General features: G+C 38.1%; 1 protein-coding gene across 3 annotated transcripts in view; it reads right to left on the bottom strand.

The window, feature by feature from the left end:
* The window catches only part of IPCEF1 (interaction protein for cytohesin exchange factors 1), a 161074-nt gene that overhangs the window by 132004 nt on the left and 8337 nt on the right, over positions 1-20733 (bottom strand). Inside the window, exon 2 of one of the 3 annotated variants that reach the window (XM_061130183.1) lies at positions 8339-8445. The exons of the other annotated variants lie outside the window; for them this stretch is intronic. The gene's annotated coding sequence lies outside the window, so the exon portion shown is untranslated. The remainder of the gene's footprint in view (positions 1-8338; positions 8446-20733) is intronic. 3 annotated transcript variants of the gene reach the window in all.

Raw genomic sequence — 20733 nt, forward strand, 5'->3', positions numbered from 1 at the left:
TTCAATAGTACTAGTGAAAAATTTCTTCTATGTCCCAACAGATTTGGAAAACAGATATGCAATAAGAAAGAAATTTAGGGCTTCAGGTCATTTTGAAGGGAATAAAAACTATAGTGCATGGGATTTATTATTTGTTGTTTACAATATCTATCTGAGTATTCACAGTGTTACTGATTTGCTGATTTCTGCTTTATGCTGGATGTATGAGTTTCTGGTATAGATAATTTCCAAATAAATGAGATTCACCCACACTTGGTTTTCAGTGTCAAACATTCAGAGAGGCCACCTTGCTCTCATAGGTATATCTCTATACCAGCTCAAAGAAATGCTTATCACAGCTTTTGGCTGATAGCAAGCCTCTGTCACTGAGTTAAAAATCTCCTGCATCTAGTAACTGAAATATTTCCAGACCTTGACTGCACAAACTGTGGGTCCTGCTGTCAGAAATCTCTGAGTCACACACGCATTTTCACAGAGGCAGCAAAACTCAGTTTTCCCACTTCCTCTTTCACCCATGCTTAATTTGTCTCATTTACTTGTAACCACACCACGTGGTAGAAAGACTGTGGACACACACTGAAATCCTGCTTCTGCTTCCAACTAGCTGTGTGGGACTTTGGGGAAACCATTGTCCTTACCAAGTCTCAATTTCTGCATCTATTAAGTGATTCTAATTTAGGACCTGGGGCATTTGTGAAGACAAAGTAACACAATTCCCTTGACTTTGCCCAGTTGGTCTCAGGCACTTTGTTGATGCTTAATAATGCTTAGTTGTTGCTCTTTTCCCACATTCCTTTGTTTCTATTTGTTGACTCTGCAATATGCAACTATATAGATCACCTTCAAAACACACAGTTACCATCTGGAGTCAGCGTTGATCAACAGCCCAACAGCTTTAGTCATTCTGCATAAGTCCTCATAAGGTTTAGAAGGCAGCTGTGTAGCAACACAGTCACATTGCCTTAGGAGCATATACAAGTCCATATCCAAGTCTGTCAGCCCTCAGCCCAGGTCTTTCTTGATGAAAGGGTTTGCATTGTATTTATCTTTTCCTTCGCAACTCTCAGCCCATCACCTAGGACTTTGTGCGTGCCAAGTCGCTTCAGATGTGTCTGACTCTTTGCGACCCTGTGAACCACAGCCCACCAAGCTTCTCTGTTCGTGGGATTCTCCAGGCAAGAATACTGGAGTGGGTTGCCGTGCCCTCCTCCAGGGGACCTTCCCAACCCAGGAATCAAACCTACATCTCTTACGTCTACTTCCACTGGCAGGCAGGTTCACCACTAACACCACTGGGAGCAAACACTGAACAAATAAAAAAAAAAGAAGAACCATTTTGATATCTTGAATGAGGTACTTCTTATATCAGGGCTTCCTAGCAGAGTAAGTCATTGGAACAGAAGCCAGAGATCCTGAAAAACAACAGGCCAGGGTGATCAGATCCATAGACAGCCACCTACTGATGGCTCTCTGCTGACCTCCTAGTACCACAAATGGTTATGACATTAACCTGGGAACTCTCCCACCTATCTTCAAATTGGAAAAGGAAAAAAAAAAAAATCCTCTTTTGCATTTCTAGACAGAGTCAGTCTGTCTATGCCTAAAATAGTCTTTTAAGTCATGAGAAAACTAACGAGAAGGCTGGTACTTCCGGGCTGTCTACTCAGCCCTTTCCATCTCTACACTGACCCAGACAGCTGTCTTTCTTAGGAGAAAAAACCAGTTGCCCCTCAAGACCCTGGTTCACCACCCTTGCTTCTCATTTTCTTGGGCTCCCTTGTCCTTCACTTACTACACCCACTCCTTAGTAATTTCTACCTTACACTCTTCATCAAGCATTTTTCCATCTCCACAACCATCACCAGGCCCGTCTATCTTTATTCTTCTCCCTATATTTCTACCTTCTTCCTCTTTCTGCATCTATCCATCTTACACAGACATATTAGGACGAGCTTTCACAAAAATTACATCTCACTAATTTTAAAAGAAATGAATAACAGTTCTCTATCACTAGCTTTTCCTTTCAACCAGTGAAACTACCTTCAACTTCCTTCTTTTCCGGTTCTACCCACTCGGGTATCTGATTCTAGGAAGCTCTCCATGACAGTCAAATTAACCTCATCAGTGCTTGTTTTCTCATCATTTAATAATGTTTCAGTATACATGGTGACTTTTATCTAGAATCCCTTTACATGTCTTCTCATCCAAATTCATTTCCTTAAATTCCTTAAAAATGTAACATTTTAGAGTTTAAAGAAATGACCCTGGGTTAAAGCTCAACAGTACAATGCAATCCCCTTATTTCTTTGCAGTCAAGAAACCAAGACCCAGAGACCATCTGTGACAGCCTTCTGCAGAAAGGTCTCAGCATCCATACCCTCACCCTACAGCTGCTCTCAGGAAAGCAGATACATGGCAATGAAGAGGCAGAGTGATGAACACTCAGGAACACCTCCCAGTTCCAATTCTCAGCCCTGACCCTCACAATGAAACCATTTTATGAAGGACAAATCTGAAACTCAGGAAGGGCAAACACTGGGTTGGCCAAAAAGTTCATCTGAGTTTTCCAAAAGATGTTATGGGAAACCCCAAACTAACTTTTTGGCCAACCCAATAACTTATTTGCTCAAAGTCATGTAGATAGTCAATGCCAGACTCAGTTCTCAGACCTCAATGTGTTTACCCCCAGATCTCACTTAATTTCTCTCTCTTCCTGCTCCCTCCACCTGTACACACTATATACAACCCACATTTGTGTTTCTTCCCCTCTGTGTATGATCCATCATGTGGGTGGTTCTATTAGTTTACTAAGGATGACACAACAGAATATCACAGACTGGGAGGCTTCAACTACAGAAATTTATTTTCTCAGGGTAGTTGAGGCTGAAGTGTAAGATCAAGATGTCACAGTTAGTTTAGGATTCCCATTAACATTCCCACTTCAACATAATTACCTCTTCAATGGCCCTATCTCTAAATACGGTCACATTCTGAGGCTCTAGGGGTTAGGTCTATAATATATGAATTTGGAGAGAACACCATTCTGTCCATAACAGAAGTCCAGAATTGTACCTTCTACTTCTGTTATCCTTAATCTCACTCCCCCACCAAGTAATTTCTTTCATCAAATTATGATAATAATAACACAAATTAGTATTTAACAAGGTTTAGACTCTTTTGCAGATCTAAATTTAAAGTGAGAAGAACCTAGAAAGGTATGCACCATGTCTTTATTGCTGTCTACATCCTGCCTTTTGCTTCAAACATTCATTAAAAACAGTGAGTAATAATTAACGTCTGCTAACAGCATTAAGCCCATCTATGTGCTAAGGACTACACTCATAGTACATACACTCACCACATACTGAGTTACTCTTCCTAACTTGCCCCTCTCACACGCACCCAACTGACAAATATTACAACCAGCAAATAAAGAATTTCTCATAAGAATCCTACTGTTGAAAAGAAGAAAGGCACAGAGTTTCTTTGAAAACTGCCACTTAAGTGTGAATAGTTCTCTAGAAGCTTCAGCATTTCTTAAGGGGAGAGGGGGAAAAGTAAAAGAGAATTGAGGAAAGAAATAAGAGCAGGATGAGAAGGGGCCAAAATCTATGATGCACATGCTTATATTCCTTTTTGAAATATTTTAATGAGTGCTTCACATTTTTAATTTTACCACTTAATTCATCTTTTTTTACCAAACTTAATCAGACATTAGTCTTCCTTCCCAAAGCACTTTTTATATACAACAAAGAATAAAGTATGCTTCATATTAACTTCAGACCTCCTCAGAAAAGACATTAGTAAAAGAACTATAAATATACCAGCCCCTACTACAATACAATGGAACAGTAATATGCACTTAAAATTTCCATAAAGCAGTAATACTTCTGAAGGTTCTAATTTGTTGTTAGTTTTACAGTATAAGAATATTTTTCAACTTAAGATCAGTTATGATATTTGTAACTTAGGAACATGGGGCAGTCCATTAAAAGTGAGTGACACAGTCTTCATAGTTTCCATTTCTAAAGTGTAAACAAGTACAATTATTTTTAAAAAAAAAACAAGGAACTCCTTTACAAGTATGACAAGTCATCTTAGATGAGGAAAGTTCTGCAATGGGACATATGGGGAAGAAGGTTAATGTATGCTAAAACATTACTGTCTCTTCCAAATAATATGATTTCCCCAAAAAAAGAAAACTTAACCTTTATTAAACATTATGTATCCTGTGCTAGCTCCTTTCCATTCCCCCAAAATGTCTTTCAGATAGAGCTCTTTCCTGAGCTCTCTGTCTTAAATTACCCAGGACTCCAAATACCTCACAAATTTGTATTTATCTTGTGTGATTAACATTAATGTCTGCTCTACAGAAACCAGTATGGAGGTCCCTCAGAAAACCAGAAATAGAACTAGCATATGAACCAGCAATTCCACTTCTGGGTATTTATCCAAAAGAAATGAAAACTCTAACTTGAAAAAATACCTGCACCCCCATGCTCGCTGCAGTATTACTTACAATAGCCAAGACATGGAAACAACTTCGTGTCTACTGATGGATGAATGGGTCAAGAAAACGTGGTATACAGCTGTCCATCAGGATACAGGTGGAACTGGTTCCAGGACCAGCCTAGGGAGGACACCAAAATCTCCAGGTGCTCAAGTCTCCTAGTTAACTCTCTGTATATTTTCTTGGGCTCCAAAATCACTGCAGATGGTGAATGCAGCCATGAAATTAAAAGATGCTTACTCCTTGAAAGGAAAGTTATGACCAACCTAGGCAGCATATTAAAAAGCAGAGACATTACTTTGTCAACAAAGGTCCATCTAGTCAAGGCTATGGTTTTTCCAGTGATCATGTATGGATGTGAGAGTTGGACTATAAAGAAAGCTGAGCACCGAAGAATTGATGCTTTTGAACTATGGTGTTGGAGAAGACTCTTGAGAGTCCCTTGGACTGAAAGGAGATCAAACTAGTTAATCCTAAAAGGAAACCGGTCCTAAATATTCATTGGAAGAACTGATGCTGAAGCTGAAACTGAAACTGCAATACTTTGGCCACCTGATGCAAAGAACTAACTCATTTGAAAAGACCCTGATGCTGGGAAAAATTGAGGGCAGGAGGAGAAGGGGACAACAGAGGATGAGATGGTTGGATGGCATTACCGACTCAATGAACTTGAGTTTGGGTAAACTCCAAGAGTTGGCGATGGACAGGGAGGCCTGGCATGCTGCAGTTCATGGGGTCCCAAAGAGTCAGACAAGACTGAGCTACTGAACTGAACACCTCTCAGGTTCAACCAACCTTGGATCATGTAGTACTCCATGTACTTATGGAAAAAAATCTGCATGTAAGTGGACCTGTGCAGTTAAACCCATGTTGTTTAAGGGTCAACCGTGTGTGTATATGTGTGTGTGTACACTCACATAGTGGAATATTACTTAGCCATAAAAGAGAAAATTCTGCCATTCATGACAGCATGGATGGACTTAAAGGGCATTTTGCCAAGTGAAGTAAGTTAGAGACAGAAAAATATTACATGTTCTCACTTACATGTGGAATAGTAAGAGAAACTCTTAAAAAAGAAAAAGCCCCTACAGATACAGAGAGCATATTGGTGGTTGCCAGAGGTGAGGGAAGGAAGGGGAAGGGGGCAGTGAAGGCAGTGCCAGTGGGAAGAGGGGGGAATGGGTGAAGGTGACCAAAAGGTACAAACCTCCATCTGTAACAAATTAGGGTGTACTCATATGATAGAATGGGGAGCAGCAAACAGAAATGAACTATCACCAGTACATAAAACAGCAAAAATTAATCCCACACATAATAATACTGTGATGAACAAAAGAAGCTGGATCCCTAAGGGAACATGTCATTCAATGCCATTGACAAGAAGTTCTGGAACAGACAAAAGTAATCTACAGGGAAAGAAATCAGAGCCATGATTGTCTCTGGGGAGAGGAGAGGATGTGGGATTGATTGTCATGGGGCACAGGGGAAATACTCCATATCTTGGTAACAGTGTGGGTTACATGAAAACATGCATCTGTTAAAACTCACAGAACTCTGACCCTTCTGAGCTGCACATTTCACTACGTGGGGATGATACTTCCATCAAATAACCTAAAGCTCAGGAGATAATTAGACAATATCATTTTGATGAAATGAAAATTAAACCTGAAAACAAATAAAGTAATAAAATGGGGCAAATTCAGGGACTTCTCGGGCGGTCCACTGGTTAAGACTTTCCTTTTCAATGCAGCAGGTTCGGGTTCAATCCCTGGTCAGGGAGCTAGTAATATCCCACAAGCCTCACGGCCAAGTAACCAAAACATAAAACAGAAACAAGATAGTAACAAATTCAATAAAGACTTTAAAATGGTCCACATCCAAAAAAATAAAATAAAATCCTTAGGGTTTCCCTGGTGGCTCAGTGGTAAAGAATTCACCTGCCAAAGCATGAGACGGGTTCAATCCCTGATCCGTAAGGATCCCACGTGCCACAGAGCAGCTGAGCTCATTTGCCGCAACTACTGAAGCCTGTGTACCCGACAACCTGTGCTCCCCCACAATGAGAGGTCACTGCAGTGAGAAGCCTGAACATCGCAACGAGAGAAGCAGCCCCTGCTCACTGCAACAAGAGAAGGTCCGAGCATCAACGAAGACCCAGCACAGCCAAAAACAAAAATACATAAAATTATATTTTTTCATCTTAAAAAAATAAACAAAATTGGGCAAATCCATTTCACTCTTCCACTCAAAGAGTGTAAACTCAAGATTATGGGTGCAATGAAAGCTGCAATTCTGGCTTCATTTCTACTTTTCCATACAACATGCTTCTAAAATCAGTAATTACCTACCCCTGCCCCTTTCTGGCCCATGAACTAAAGCCAACTTCATCATCCAGAACCTACAGAAATATGAAGATCTGTTCCAACAGATCTACTAGCTGTGTTAGTAGAACTCTCTGTCTCCAGCAGAGTGCCTTCCAGGAAGACTGTCAGGGATAAGGCTGAATGTATGATTTCTGCCTCATACAGTGGCTTTAGAAACCAACAGAGGATAAGCTATAAGTCCATAGTAATTTTTCCTATGTGAGTTGGTCAGTAATATACTCTAGATTCAAATACATAACTGAATTCCAATCATATGATTCCTAGCACTCTGGTTATAATTAAATGTACTGCCTGTAGTTAAGTATTTTAAAATTCTCCCTAATCCTTTCTCTTCTCTCCCCCTCCCAAAAAAACATGAACTATTTATAAAACTTTCTGTCTCTTCATTTGGTTTTACTTATCTGGACTCCTAAGCCATGCATGGTAAATTTCAGACCTATAATTTGTGGCTTCCTGCTTCCAAGATTTCTCCAGAGTCATTCTCATGTGACTGTTTTTCTAGTTAAATATTTACACATATACACGGGGTACACAGGCAGTTCATATTCGACATGATTTAACAGCATCTACATCTGTTTCTCATCATAACATGACTGGAAAATGTGCCTGCTAAACATTTTTAAAATATATTTGTGCAAGACATTGTTTCTAATCTCATCTTGAGACATTTCTGCATAAAGAAAACAGAAATAAGATGTCCTGTCTCTGATTCCTTAATTCCCTTCCTCTGGCTTCAGGGTCCTCTCTTGCTACCAATCATTATGTCCCAAGCTTAATCAAAGTATGCATCATGTCTTTTTTATATCAGTGAGTGAGAGCACAAAATTAAGTTGAGATATGAAGGCAAAAATATCTTATTTAAGTTAAAAAGCCCCCCAAACAACAACTGGCTTCAGGGCTAACCCCAAGATTAGCAAGACTTCATCTGAAGAAAGCTGCTGATGATTCAAACGTGTCTGAAGCCTGTTTCATGTTCCCAGTGCACAACTTCAAGCATGAGTTTTCCAAATTAAAGAAAAAAAAAAGCGAGAGAAAATTCTTGGCTTTCAAGAGGCAATCATTCCTAGGTCCCCAAAATTTCAAATCACAACACAAACATGTCTCCTAATTCTTCCCTGCTTTATTTTTAAAAGTCAAACATATTTTAAGTTCATACACTTTTCCAGAAATATAAGGTACAGTTAAATCATGAGAGCCTACTCTTTAGAACACTGTTAGAATAAATTGATCCTCTCTGATTATCATTCTATTGTTTTGGGTTTTAACCCAGAAATATTTCTCACTTTTATTCATGTATTATCATAAGCAATAACAAAGCAAGATAGAAAAGAATGAAAGCAAAGACTCTTGAGTGCATTATAAATCCTGGAAGCAAACATCAGTTCATATGTAGTCAAGAAGCAAAAATAAAAAGAATAACTGTTTTCGACGATTTGCGACTTACATTTCCAAATTGTGTCTAACTAAAGATCTTGAGGTTTTTTTTTCTTTTCTTTTCTTTTCTTTTCTTTTCCATGATTATCTTTTGGCCATTTCATAACTCATTTCAGTCTGGAAAGAAAGTGATTGAATAAAAAAAAGGAGATTTAAAAAAAAGAGAGAGATGAGACTACAATGAGTGTAATTGACCTCAACAGCCCCGAGGAGAAGCTTTATTTTCAAGAAGCCTGGAACATCCAGCTTAATAAAGCTTTTGGTGCATCTGAGAATTTAAATAATCCTTAATATTCTTAATTCCTGTCACACTGATTAAAAAGTGTAACAGTAGACATACTATTTTTAGACATTCTGCTAAGAAATAATATGAAAAGTTGCTCAAATCCAGAAACCACACTATATACTCAGAGAAGCACCTCTTAGGATATACTTCCTCAAACAAACAAATAGACATATTTACATAATATATGTTAATAAAATAATACACGTAAAACACATATATGTAAATGTTGGCTTTGGTTTGGCATTCCGACACTTTAAATATCTATGCTAGCTTTAGAAGAAGGTAAAGAATTACAATATGTGAATAAATAAAACCTACAGATGATCCAACTTTTTTATCCATGAACTGTCATTACATACTAGATAAATATCTCAGGAAAAAAGATACTACATACATTTCATTTTTTTTTAACTTTTGGAGAATTAAAATATAATGAGGATCAAAACGACCCAAGAAGCCTTTTAAAACCTTCCAGAAAGTAGAGAAGGGAATATTTCCCAACTCTTTTAAAGAAGGCAGCAGAACTCAGATATGAAAAACTAACAGAGACATTTATAAGAAAAGAAAATTGTAGACCAGTACCCCTCATGAACACAGATGTAAAAATTCTTAATAAAACACTGGCAAGTTGAATTCAGTTACATATAGAAAGTATATTATATTATGACTGTGGGAAGTTTATTCCAGGCTCAACTGAAAAGCAATCAATATATATCACCATATAAACAGAATAATAGGAGAAAATCTCATGATCATCTCAATAGATGCAGAAAGTGTACGCATCAAAAACTCAGGCTCACGCTGTGAAAAGATCAGGAACAAGGTGAGGGTAGAAACACTCTCACCACTTCTATTCACCATGGTACTCAAGAAGCTACCCAGTTCAATGCGGCAAGAAAAAATTTTAAGCAAATTCTACAGAATGGAAGGGAAGAAGAAAAACTCTTCCTTTGCAGATGGCATGAACATTTTGAAAGGAAATGCTATGGAAATTAAAACAAACAAAAAAGCTCTTAGAACTACCTGAATCATCAAAGGGTGGGGTAGAAGGTAAATATAAAGTATAAATTTTGTATCTATGTTCTAACAATAAAAACTGGAAATGGAAATAAATTATAAACTAATGCAATTTATAATAGCATCAAAAAATATAAAATGGGGGGGTGAGATTGGTTCAATACGGCAGAGTAGAAGGACGTGCACTCAAAATAGGGATAAATCTAACAAAAGATGTGAAAGACTTAACAATAAAATGCAAAAACTATTACAAGGAGAATTAAAGATCTAAAGAAATGGAAAGACATACCTTATCCAAGAGTCAGAAGACTGAATATTGTTAAGATGTTAATTCTCTTTGAACTGATCTATCAATTCAAATCACACCCAATCAAAATTCCAACAGAATTTTTTTAACTGATAAACTATTATTTTTATTAAATACAAGGGAGCTAAAATAGACAAACAACTTCATAACAATAACAACAACGAGTTACACACCTAATTCTGGAGTCCTCATAAAGCTAAAGTAATCAAGACAGTATAGTCTGACATGAAGCAAGGCAAACAGATCAATGGAAAAAAGCAGAAAGTCCAAAAATAAATCTATAAATATACGGTCAATTGATTTTTGATAAAACTGCATAAGCAGCTCAGCAGAGAAAGCATAATCTTTTCAACAAATGGTGATGGAACAACTGAATATCTAGGTGCAAAAAAGAAAAAAAAAACCATATTTGTTTTATATCTTTCTCTGTACACAAAATTAACTCAAAGGGAATCACAGACCTAAATGTAAAACCTGAAAGTATAAAATTTGCAGAGGAAAAAATAGGAGCTTTTATTAAAATAACTTCTATTTCTTGAAAGACATTTTTAAGAGAATAAAATGACAAACTATATGTGATGAAATGTTCATATCCAGAATGTTTAAAAACCTCTCAAAACTCAAGAAAACAATTCAATTAAAAAAATGGGCAAAAGATGTGAACAGAAAAATCACAAAAGAAGACAAATGTCAGCTAAGCATTTGAAAAGATGTTCAGTGCTGGTACTCATTAGGGAGATGAAAATTAAAAACACAATGTTACCCCTGCATATCCAATAGAATGACTAAAGTTAAAAATATTGATCTCAGGCCTCAGTGGAGAAACGGAGCAAATAGAATGCTCATACATTACCGGTGGGAATATAAAATGGTCCAATCACTTCGGAAAACCAGTAGTTTCTTAAAAAGTTAAACATACACCAACTACAACCCAGCCATCCTACCCCTGGATACTCACCCAAGAGAAATGAAAGTGTATGTACGTTCAAAGATAACATACACAGATGTATGTAGCAGCTTTATTTGAAATAGCCAAACACTGGAAACAACCTAAATATGCATCAATAACTAAATGGATAAACAAAATTGTAGTATACCCATTCAATGAAATATTGAAAGTGAAAAGTGAAAGTGTTGGTTGCCCAGTCATGTCTGACTCTTTGTAGCTCCATGGACTGTAGCCCACCAGCCTCCTCTGTCCATGGGATTCTCCAGGCAGGAATACTGGAGTGGGTAGCCATTCCCTTCTCCAGGGGATCTTCCTGATCCAGGGTTTGAACCCAGGTCTCCTGACCTGCAGTCAAATTCTTTACCATCTGAGCCACCAGGGAAGGCCACAATGGAATACTGCACCATTGTAAAAATAAATAAAATTGAGTATCAATACATGGTAATAATAGGGATATCTCAAAATAATTATGATGAGTGAAAAATAAGTCAGACAAAAAAGATACATAAAATTCTAGAAAATGCAAAATAATCTATAATACAAAGCAGATCAGTGGTCACCTGAGGATGTGGAAAATAAGGAAGGGCGGTGAGAGCAATTACATTTCCTTGATTGTGATGATAGTTTCATTGGTGTCGATATATGTTAAAACTTATCAAACTGTACACTTTAAATTGTGCCATTTATTAAACATCAATCACACCTCAGTACAGGGCTTCCCAGGTAGAATGGTGGTAAGAATCTGCCTGCCAGTGCAGGAGACACAAGAGATACAGGTTCAGTCCCTGCGTCAGGAAGATCCCCTGGAGAAGGAAATGGTAACCCACTCCAGTACTCCTGCCTGGAGAATCCCATGGGCAGAGGAGTCTGGCGGGTTACAGTCCAGAGGGCCTCCAAGAGTCGGACACAGCTGAGCGACTGAGCGCAACACAGCACATGTGCCTCAATAAAGCTGTTTTTCTTTTTTCTAACATCCTAGTATGAACTTTGGAGAAGGCAATGGCAACCCACTCCAGTACTCTTGCCTGGAAAATCCTATGGACAGAGGAGCCTGGTGGGCTGCAGTCCATGGGGTCGCTAAGAGTGGGACACGACTGAGCAACTTTCATTTTTCCTTTCATGCATTGGAGAAGGAAATGGCAACCCACTCCAATGTTCTTGCCTGGAGAATCCCAGGGACGGGGGAGCCTGGTGGGCTGCCGTCTCTGGGGTCGCACAGAGTCAGACACGACTGAAGCGACTTAGCAGCAGCAGCAGCAGCAGTATGAAATTAGTGTCCATAAATTTAAGAAATGGAAAGAAGGTCAGTGTAGCTAGGAACACAATGAGTGAGAGGGAATTAAAAGGCAAAATTACAGGTAAGCGGGGCCAGACCACATGTGTCTTTATAGGCTCAGTCAGTTGTGTGAAATACATTCAAATGGAGGATTGTAAACAGAGCAGTAATATGATCTCATTTAAGTGAAATGTTCCTTGAGTTTTTTCCAGGATATAATATAGTTGGAATCATATAGCATATAATCTCAGATTGGCTTCCTTCACTTAGTAAAATTCACTTAAGAATCCTCAATGTCTTTTCATGGCTTGATAGCTCATTTCTTTTCAACATCAAATAATATTCCATTATCTGGATGAACCACAGTTTATACATCCATTCCCCTGTTAAAGACATCTTAGTTTACTCCAAGTTTTGGCAATTGTGAATAAAGTTGCTATAAACATGCATTCAGGTTTTTATATGGATGTAAGTTTTCAACTCCTTTGGGTAAAATCCGAGGAGTGCAACTGAAGGATAATATGGTAAGAATATTTTAGTTTGGTAAGACACTGACAAACTGACTTCCAAAAATGGCTGTACATATTTTGCATTCTCATCACCAATGTATAAGAATTCCTATTGCTCCACATCCTCACAGGCATTTGGTATTGGCAGTGTTTATGGTTTTTGACCATTCAGACGGATGTGTAGACGTATCTCCTTGTTTAAATTTGCATTTCCCTAACAAGATAAGATGCTGAGTGTCTTCATACACATTTGTCATCTGTATCTTTGGTAAGGTATGTGTTCAGATATTTTGCTCATTTTTTAATCACATTGTTTGTTTTCTACTTGTTGAATTTTAAGAGTTCCTTGTGTATTTTTGGGTTGCAGTATTTTATCAGATATGCCTTTTGCAAATATTTCCCCCAAGTCTGTGGCTTGTCTTATTCTCTGACAATGATTATATTTTAATGTCACTTATTTGATACTGATTATGCCTTCGGTCTACTAAATCTAGCTAGGTGTATATACAAAAATGAATAAGATAAAAATCAATATATTACCAGAAATACAAAATAACAAAATATGCTAAGATGTACTGTTTTCTAAGAAATAGCTTCTATTCACGTATATACTAAAGAAAGATGAGAAATCCAGCTAGACTCTTAGAAAATCAGTGCAATTTGTTAGTAAGTCAGACTTTTCAGGTAATTGTAAGCATCCCCAGAATCATGGAGCACAAAGTAACAGAAAGATAGAAAGCACGGAAACGGAATTATACAATACTGTTTGATATTTTGTTCCCTGCAATCATCCTATTTGGCATGTAAAAATTATGAAAAATTTTCCTAATTTCTTTCTAATGAAGATGATTGTTTTATTTTACTTTTGGGGGAAATACAGGAAATCAGTTTAAATAAACATCTTTGTTAATTCTTATTTATGTAGCTGAAATTGTTAGAGAAAAGAAATAAACATTTCCAGTCTTAAATATGGTCAATAATGTCAAAATCTTGCTTATCGGGTCATCTTCCTCACTGTTCACCATATACTTTTATATGTTGGGCATTTTCCATAATAATAAAGTTGATTTTTTAAAAATAAATGTTTGGGACTTCCCTGGTGGCTCAGATGGTAAAGAATCTATCTACAATGCAGGAGACCTGGGTTTGATCCCTGAGTCATGAAGATCCCTGGAGAAAGGAATGGCTACCCAGTCCAGTATTCTTGCCTGGAGAATTCCATGGACAGGGGAACCTGGAGGGCTAAAGTCCATGGGGTCACAAAGTCCATATGCTAAAATTTAGCAATATGGCTTAGTCAACTGACTAGCTGTGTGGAAAACATCTTAAAAAGCTGTTTCACCAATGTAACTTTCAGGTAAATAAAAATTTTGAATGCATAAAATAAAAGAACAAAACTATTAAAAGTAGGTATAGGAAAATGTATTTCCCTCTGGAGATGAGAAAGTTTTTCTAAACAATACACAAAACCCAGATTCCAAAAAGATGAGTGAATGTGATGACATAAAAGTTTTTTTCTGCACAGAAAAAAATACCATGCAAAGTCAAAGGACAAATGATCAACTGGGAAAAATATTTCAACACATATGACAATGAGCTCATTTTCTTAATGTAAAAAGACCTCTTACAAATCAGTTATAAAAGACCATTAAACCAATAGAAAAATTAAAAAGGAACTTAGAGGCGCTTCATAGAAAACAAACACAAAAGGTTTGCAACAAATGAAAAGACAGTCAACTTCAATCATAAAGAAATGAAAAGCAAAATTGAAATGTTATATGTATTGGAAAGCAATTCTTAAAATATACATCATTAAGAGTATTTAAGGGAAAAAATTTAAGATGTAGGACAATCTATATAGTACACCTCTACCCATGTTAAATAACTAAATATGTATCTACATGCGTATCTATATATACACATATATGCCTTATGCTTAAATACATTCCATATGTATTGAAATACATCTGTATGTTCTATATGCATAGAATTTTCTAGAAGAACATTGTATAAACCGGTGACAGTGGTTGTTTTTATACTGGAAGCCTGGAAATCTTGTGTGAGTAGTAAATATAACTTTCCATCCTGTGTGCTTTATATAAAGTCTAAATTTTTAAATAGATGTCTGTATTACCTTTTCGATGAAAAAATAACTAGTTGATTTTAAAAAAGCTAAATTAATACATTCAACAGATATTTCTTTGTGTCAATCACTGTTGAAATGCTAAGAATATAGGTGATGGAAAACCAACATAAACCTCTGTCCCCAGCTGTAACATGTTCCAGAGGGAAGAACCATAAAAGTCTCTAATGAATTCTGTTCAGTCTAGTTATTTTTTGACAGCAACTTGACAAATGTTTTCTTTGGCTATGTGCCCTTCTCAATGTAAGGGAATATACTGAGTCTTACATACAATAGTAACTATAGAAACGCATTCTGTGGAGCTGACACAATTGTCATCATCATAAGTTGGATAGGCTTTGTCAAGTTAGAAGAAGCAAGAAGAGATACATGATTCGTACCTCCATATGTATTTATACCATTTTAGAACTTCCTTGTGGAGAAGGAAATGGCAGCCCACTCCAGTATTCTTGCCTGGAGAATCCCAGGGACGGGGGAGCCTGGTGGTCCCCATAGATGTATGGGGTCACACAGAGTTGGACACAACTGAAGCCACTCAACAGCAGCAGGAAAACGTCATTGTCCTTGCAGCAAAACATTTCTAACCTCTATGCCTTTGTTCTGCAATTTATCTATTGAGGGTTTAGAAGCCTCTCCCTCCCTCATTGCTTATTATTCATTATTTTAGAATTCAAACCTAAATTATGTCACCAAGATTCAGGACAAAAAGCACCCCAAAGACTTACTGTCATTCATACACATAAAATTTTCACCAGTGGCCTGTTTTCATTTCCGTTGCATCTCTGTGTCTTTTTCTCTAGATACAGAACAACTATGCCAACAAAATGTAAAATTATAGCTGTTAAGAATTTGCTTCACTTATTAAAAATGTATATTTTTGTTAAAGGATGGAGTGAGCTAAAGACCAATATTCTAAAATACAGTGGATGAGCACAAGGCTTGCTCAGTGTTTGGTCATAAAGGGATTTCTTGGCCAATAAACTGGAAAAAGCTGCTTATTAAGTTTCCCCACAATTAAAAATTTTCCCCATGTTGGAGATTAACAGCACCTGTTAGCATATTAGTCCCCTAAAAAAATTCGTCAAGGAAGAAGTGTGCTTCACTCTGAGCCTCTGTTTCTTTCTTCCTTCTCTATGCTAATTAATAGATTTCCTGCCATCAGAGGAAATTATCATCTGTGCTCAAAGCAGGACAAGTTTCCATTTTTAACCTTTGCTTTCCTCTCAGCAAACTCTAGCATACTTCCTGGCCCTACTCTGAAAGTCCTGTGGTCAGTTCTTATTAGCTCACAGCTAACTTCCAACTTCTATTGGTAAGAATTACAGCATAACATACCTCTGTCACAAGGAGCTCACTCTTGGTCCCCTGGCAGAAGAAAGTGAAGACTGAACATGTGTGTGCTTAAAACAACTGAAATTCAATACTACCTACCAGATTACTTCCTCATAAGGATAATCCTCTCTGAGAGAACACAGCGATAACCAATAACAACAAATGCAATACCCATTTTTTTCAAGCATGGAACAAAAGAGATCCAGTTCAAACCACTTCCTCAAAACAAAATAGGATGGGAAACAACCTTCCTGTTAACAGAATACCAATGGGACTTTTAAGATTACAGCCTCTCTTTCAGCGAACACTCTGCCCAAGAAAGTTTTATTGGATGAAATGTTAAAACGAATCCAAGAATTTTCTCTTACAAGTATGTTCAGACATGGATCCAAGCCTTCCAAAGTTCTGTTAGCTCTTGACTTTTTATTGCTACGCCTTGCTTTCAAAGCTTCCTGGACCAAAACAGTCTACTAGCTAAAGGTGAACCTTAATAAAAGAATTCTTTGTTTCCATTTTTTTTGTTTAAAGGTGATGTTCTCACCAAGAAAATCCTGCTTCAATTTCCTTAATGCAGATGCAGGACAAACATGGGCTTCCTGGGTTGTGCTAGTGGTCAAGAACCCGCCTGCCAGTGCAGGAGACTTAAGAGAAGCTGGTTTGATCCTTGGGTCGGGAAGATCCCCTGGAGGAGAAAATGGCAACCCATTCCACTTGAAGAATCCCATGGAGGGCTACAGTCCATAGCGTGGCAAAGAGTCGGACATGACTGAAGTGACTTAGCAAGCACGCAGGACATACGTGACTGAAAAATCAGGGACCATGACATTTTCATACTTTATGAGAGATCTTTGACCTCACATTTGATAACTTTTTATGAGGCAAATTCACCTTCTGGTGAAAGCCTGTGAGTGACAAATATTTATCTGAGAATCTAAGCTTATCAAGAAGCTAAAACTGGTCATTTTGCTTAAGGGTGTACTTAAGAACTTCTTGATTTAAAAAAAAAAAAAATACCTTGAAAACTTTGAAGAGATTTCTCTCCTTTGGCAAATAGAACTGGAGACTCAAGTATTTTGTCTCCAGTTCTGCTTGAATTCCCACGTCTTCTCTGCCAGCTGGGTGCCCTCCCCCAGCCCCATCTGTGCAGCTTTCTAAATCACTGGGGAAACCACCAGGCAAAAAGTCAGCACAAATACCCTCCGAGCCCAAAAGAAGTTGTCACTTAATGAGAGAGCCTGAGGAGAGAAAGGGAGATTGGGTAGGGGCTCTGTTGAAAAAAAAAAAAAAGCACATTACAAGGTAAAGAAAAATTATCAGTAAAGATCTGTGTAATCAGGAGGTTTCCCCCAAAACCTTACAACATCTCCATGTTCAGCTGATCTTGAAGCAGGTCTGGTGGGGGGTGCCCTGGAGGGGATCGTGGTTGGAAAGACTTGAAAGAAATTTCTTCTAATGAAAAAGCCAGCATTAGCTGCTGCCTTGTGGAAATACAGGCTTGTCTCTTATCCAAAGTGCCCAAACCCAGATCGACTTACTTTTCTGATGGCCTTTGGAGTGTTACTGAAAATCCAGTAGCGGGTTGGCTCCTCAAATAAGCCAGTCTGTTTAGATGTCTTATCAGTCACAGACTCAACCTTAGTGCTTTGTACAGGCATAGCCTTGACAGAGATGAGTATTAGGAGAGAGGAAGGATGAAATGAAGGAAATCTACTATCTTCACACACACAGGACAATACCGCATTATACTGAAAGACATTTTAAATCAGAAAAAAAGCTGAACAAATCTTCAAGAATAAATGCTGCAGTCTTTGTTGCCGGGCAGTTGACATTTAGAGGGTTTAGGCTAAGTGTTTATCAGCTTGAAGCTGTGGGACAGATGAGCCAAGTGGTTTGGCAACCAAAACTAGCTCCCAGTCAGAACCAGCTAATTCACACAATGGTATTGTAACTCATGACAACTGAAAGACTTTTCCTTTCCAAGAATGTGCTCGTTTTAACCCAGATTTAACCCAGTGGAGAGTCTGGGAGTCAGGAAATCTAGGCAGTGAACTGAGTGTTACCTCTAACGAGCTGCTCACACTTGAAAAATCACAAAAGCTCTTTGGACCTCCATCCCCTATCCATAAAGTGATAAATGGGGACCAAATGGAGTCCACAGTCCCTCTGAGCTAAAATAGGTTTGGTGTCTGATTCTATACAGTAGGCATTGACATCAGGCCTCCAACACAGGTGGGGAGAGGCCTTCTGAAACATCCAATATAAGCTAAGAATACTTGCTCAGTGGGATGACCCAGGCTAGGACACAGTGAGGAACAGAAGATAATTAGGCTTGAATTCAAACTTTACCTAGATGATAAATCAGTAGAGACAACTGACTGACAAAAGGCAATAGGATGCTCCAGAGGCAGAAACCTCCTGTAGGAAGCAATAGGCTAGACTAGAGCCTCAGTTCAGTTACTCACTAGTAAAATGACCTTGGACAAGTCACTTCACCATTCTGAGCCTCAGTTTCCTCCATGGGTCCATTACTATCTGCCCTGCACACAGACAGCCAAAGTTGATCTAAGAAAATGTGCACAAGCACCCCTGGGTGATTGTAAAGACATCATAGCTCAGAGGTTCCACATGAATAGGCATTTAGGATTTAGAAGAAGGTCTCCTTCCCAAAAATAAAACAAAAACAAACAAAAGGATAGAAGAACATCTTTTGAGTAAATCGCTTCCAACTTTTCCACTTGTAAAATATGGACACTGAAATGTCAATAGGTGAAACTTCAGTGACTCAGACGGTAAAGAATCTGCCTGCAATGCAGGCGACTCAAGTTCAATCCCTAGGTGGGGAAGATCCCCTGGAGATGGGAATGTGGCTACCCACTGCAGTATTCTTCCATGGAGAATTCTATGGACAGAGGAGCCTGGTGGGCTATAGTCCATGGGGTCACAAAGAAGTCAGACATGACTGAGGGACTATTTCACTTTCACTTCACTTCACTGTCTCTAGGCTCTCCAAGAGAACAGGGAGCAGACTTTTCATTGGAAACAATGACATGATAAAAAGATTGCTAAACCCAAGTCTTTGTCATACTTACTCAAAGCCCCAGACCACACAAGACATTCAAGGAATCAAAAGAGTCAGAGAATCTCTGGTTTACACCAGGAAACAGGACACATGCTGAGAGGTGAGGCAATTGATAGGGTTCAGCAGAGGGATTAGTCCAATGTGCCCAGGTAATCATGAAAAAGAGGCACAGAAATCTGGAAGTAAGGGTAAAGAAAAAAGACTAGGGCACAGCCAAGATTTCCTAGGGGCTACTGATTGGGTCAACAGGTAGGGGAAAAGAAGACAGTTTTTCTTGCCTGAATAACTAGGAAGAGAAATATTAGACAACAAAGCTACCTTGACCTAGAAAATATCAATACAAGTGTGATTTGACAAAACAAAATTAACCCCTGAATGAGGGGGAAAGAGAGCTTGATGATTTTTTTTAAATTATACCCAACCAAGTTTGTTTTGATCAACTCTCCATGAATTCTCATAAGGCTATAAGGAGAATAGCCAGAGAATATTGAGTATTCAATTCTAAACACATGTAATGTAATAGGAATATGATTTTAATATGTCAGAGTACAGTTGTATCTCTTTTTTTTTTCAAGTACACACATATATAAAGAAAAAGGACAAAGTATTGAAATTTTTGCACCAAAATGTTAACTATGTTTAGTTCAGCATGGTAGGAAAATGGGAAATATTTATCTTTTCCTCGCTTATGTGCATTTTGGCAATCAACATGTATTATATGTGTGCTAAAAAAAAAAAAAGTATTTTTAAAAACAAGCAGTAAATAGCATGACAGTTGATAATATTAATTTAGTATGAGGTTGAATGCAAAGTATTTGCCTAAAGAAATCTTTTTATACGCTCCTTTTATCTAATTTGGTATTTACAAATCTTTTTTCTCAAGAACTTCTTCTGGTCTTATAATAAATTGAAATCATGAAAGGAGACTATTCAAACACACCTCAAAATCCTGCCTGCCTAACTTTTAATGTCTGTTTTGTTCTCCTTTTCAATCTGAATGCTTAGAAGCAAAGAGCCTATCTCTTTGTCCCAAGCCTCCTCAGCTGTGATCTGGAAATGTCTTTAGAAATGAGATATTCCTCAGCACTTGGGCAAATCAGTGACAAGCACTCCTGACATTATATTCTTCACCCAAACAAGCCTAAATGGAGTTAGATGACGCATACTCCCAGCCCGGGGATGAGAGGAGAGGGCAAGAAGCACAAATCAGCCTCATCTAAAAATAAGAACTCTCGTAGCATCCTTTTACCTCTTCCCCCGAGGCAGCCATATGTTAAATTCTGGTGCCAGAATCAAAGGTTGGGCTCTGTTGGGGTTGGGCTCCCGACTACACCACTTTCTGTGTGACCTTGAGCCAAGTTCTTAAACTCTCTGAGCCTGTCTCTTCATCAGGTGAAGGGGAGGTAGCACCTTCCAGGGTGATTTGATTGAGAAAATCAGACACAGATTAGACTGCCTTTAACACCGTCCCTGGGAGGCAGCAAGTAGACAGTTCACGTTAAGTCAG

Source organism: Dama dama, chromosome 26 (genome assembly GCF_033118175.1).
Source record: "Dama dama isolate Ldn47 chromosome 26, ASM3311817v1, whole genome shotgun sequence".
Lineage (NCBI taxonomy): Eukaryota > Metazoa > Chordata > Mammalia > Artiodactyla > Cervidae > Dama > Dama dama.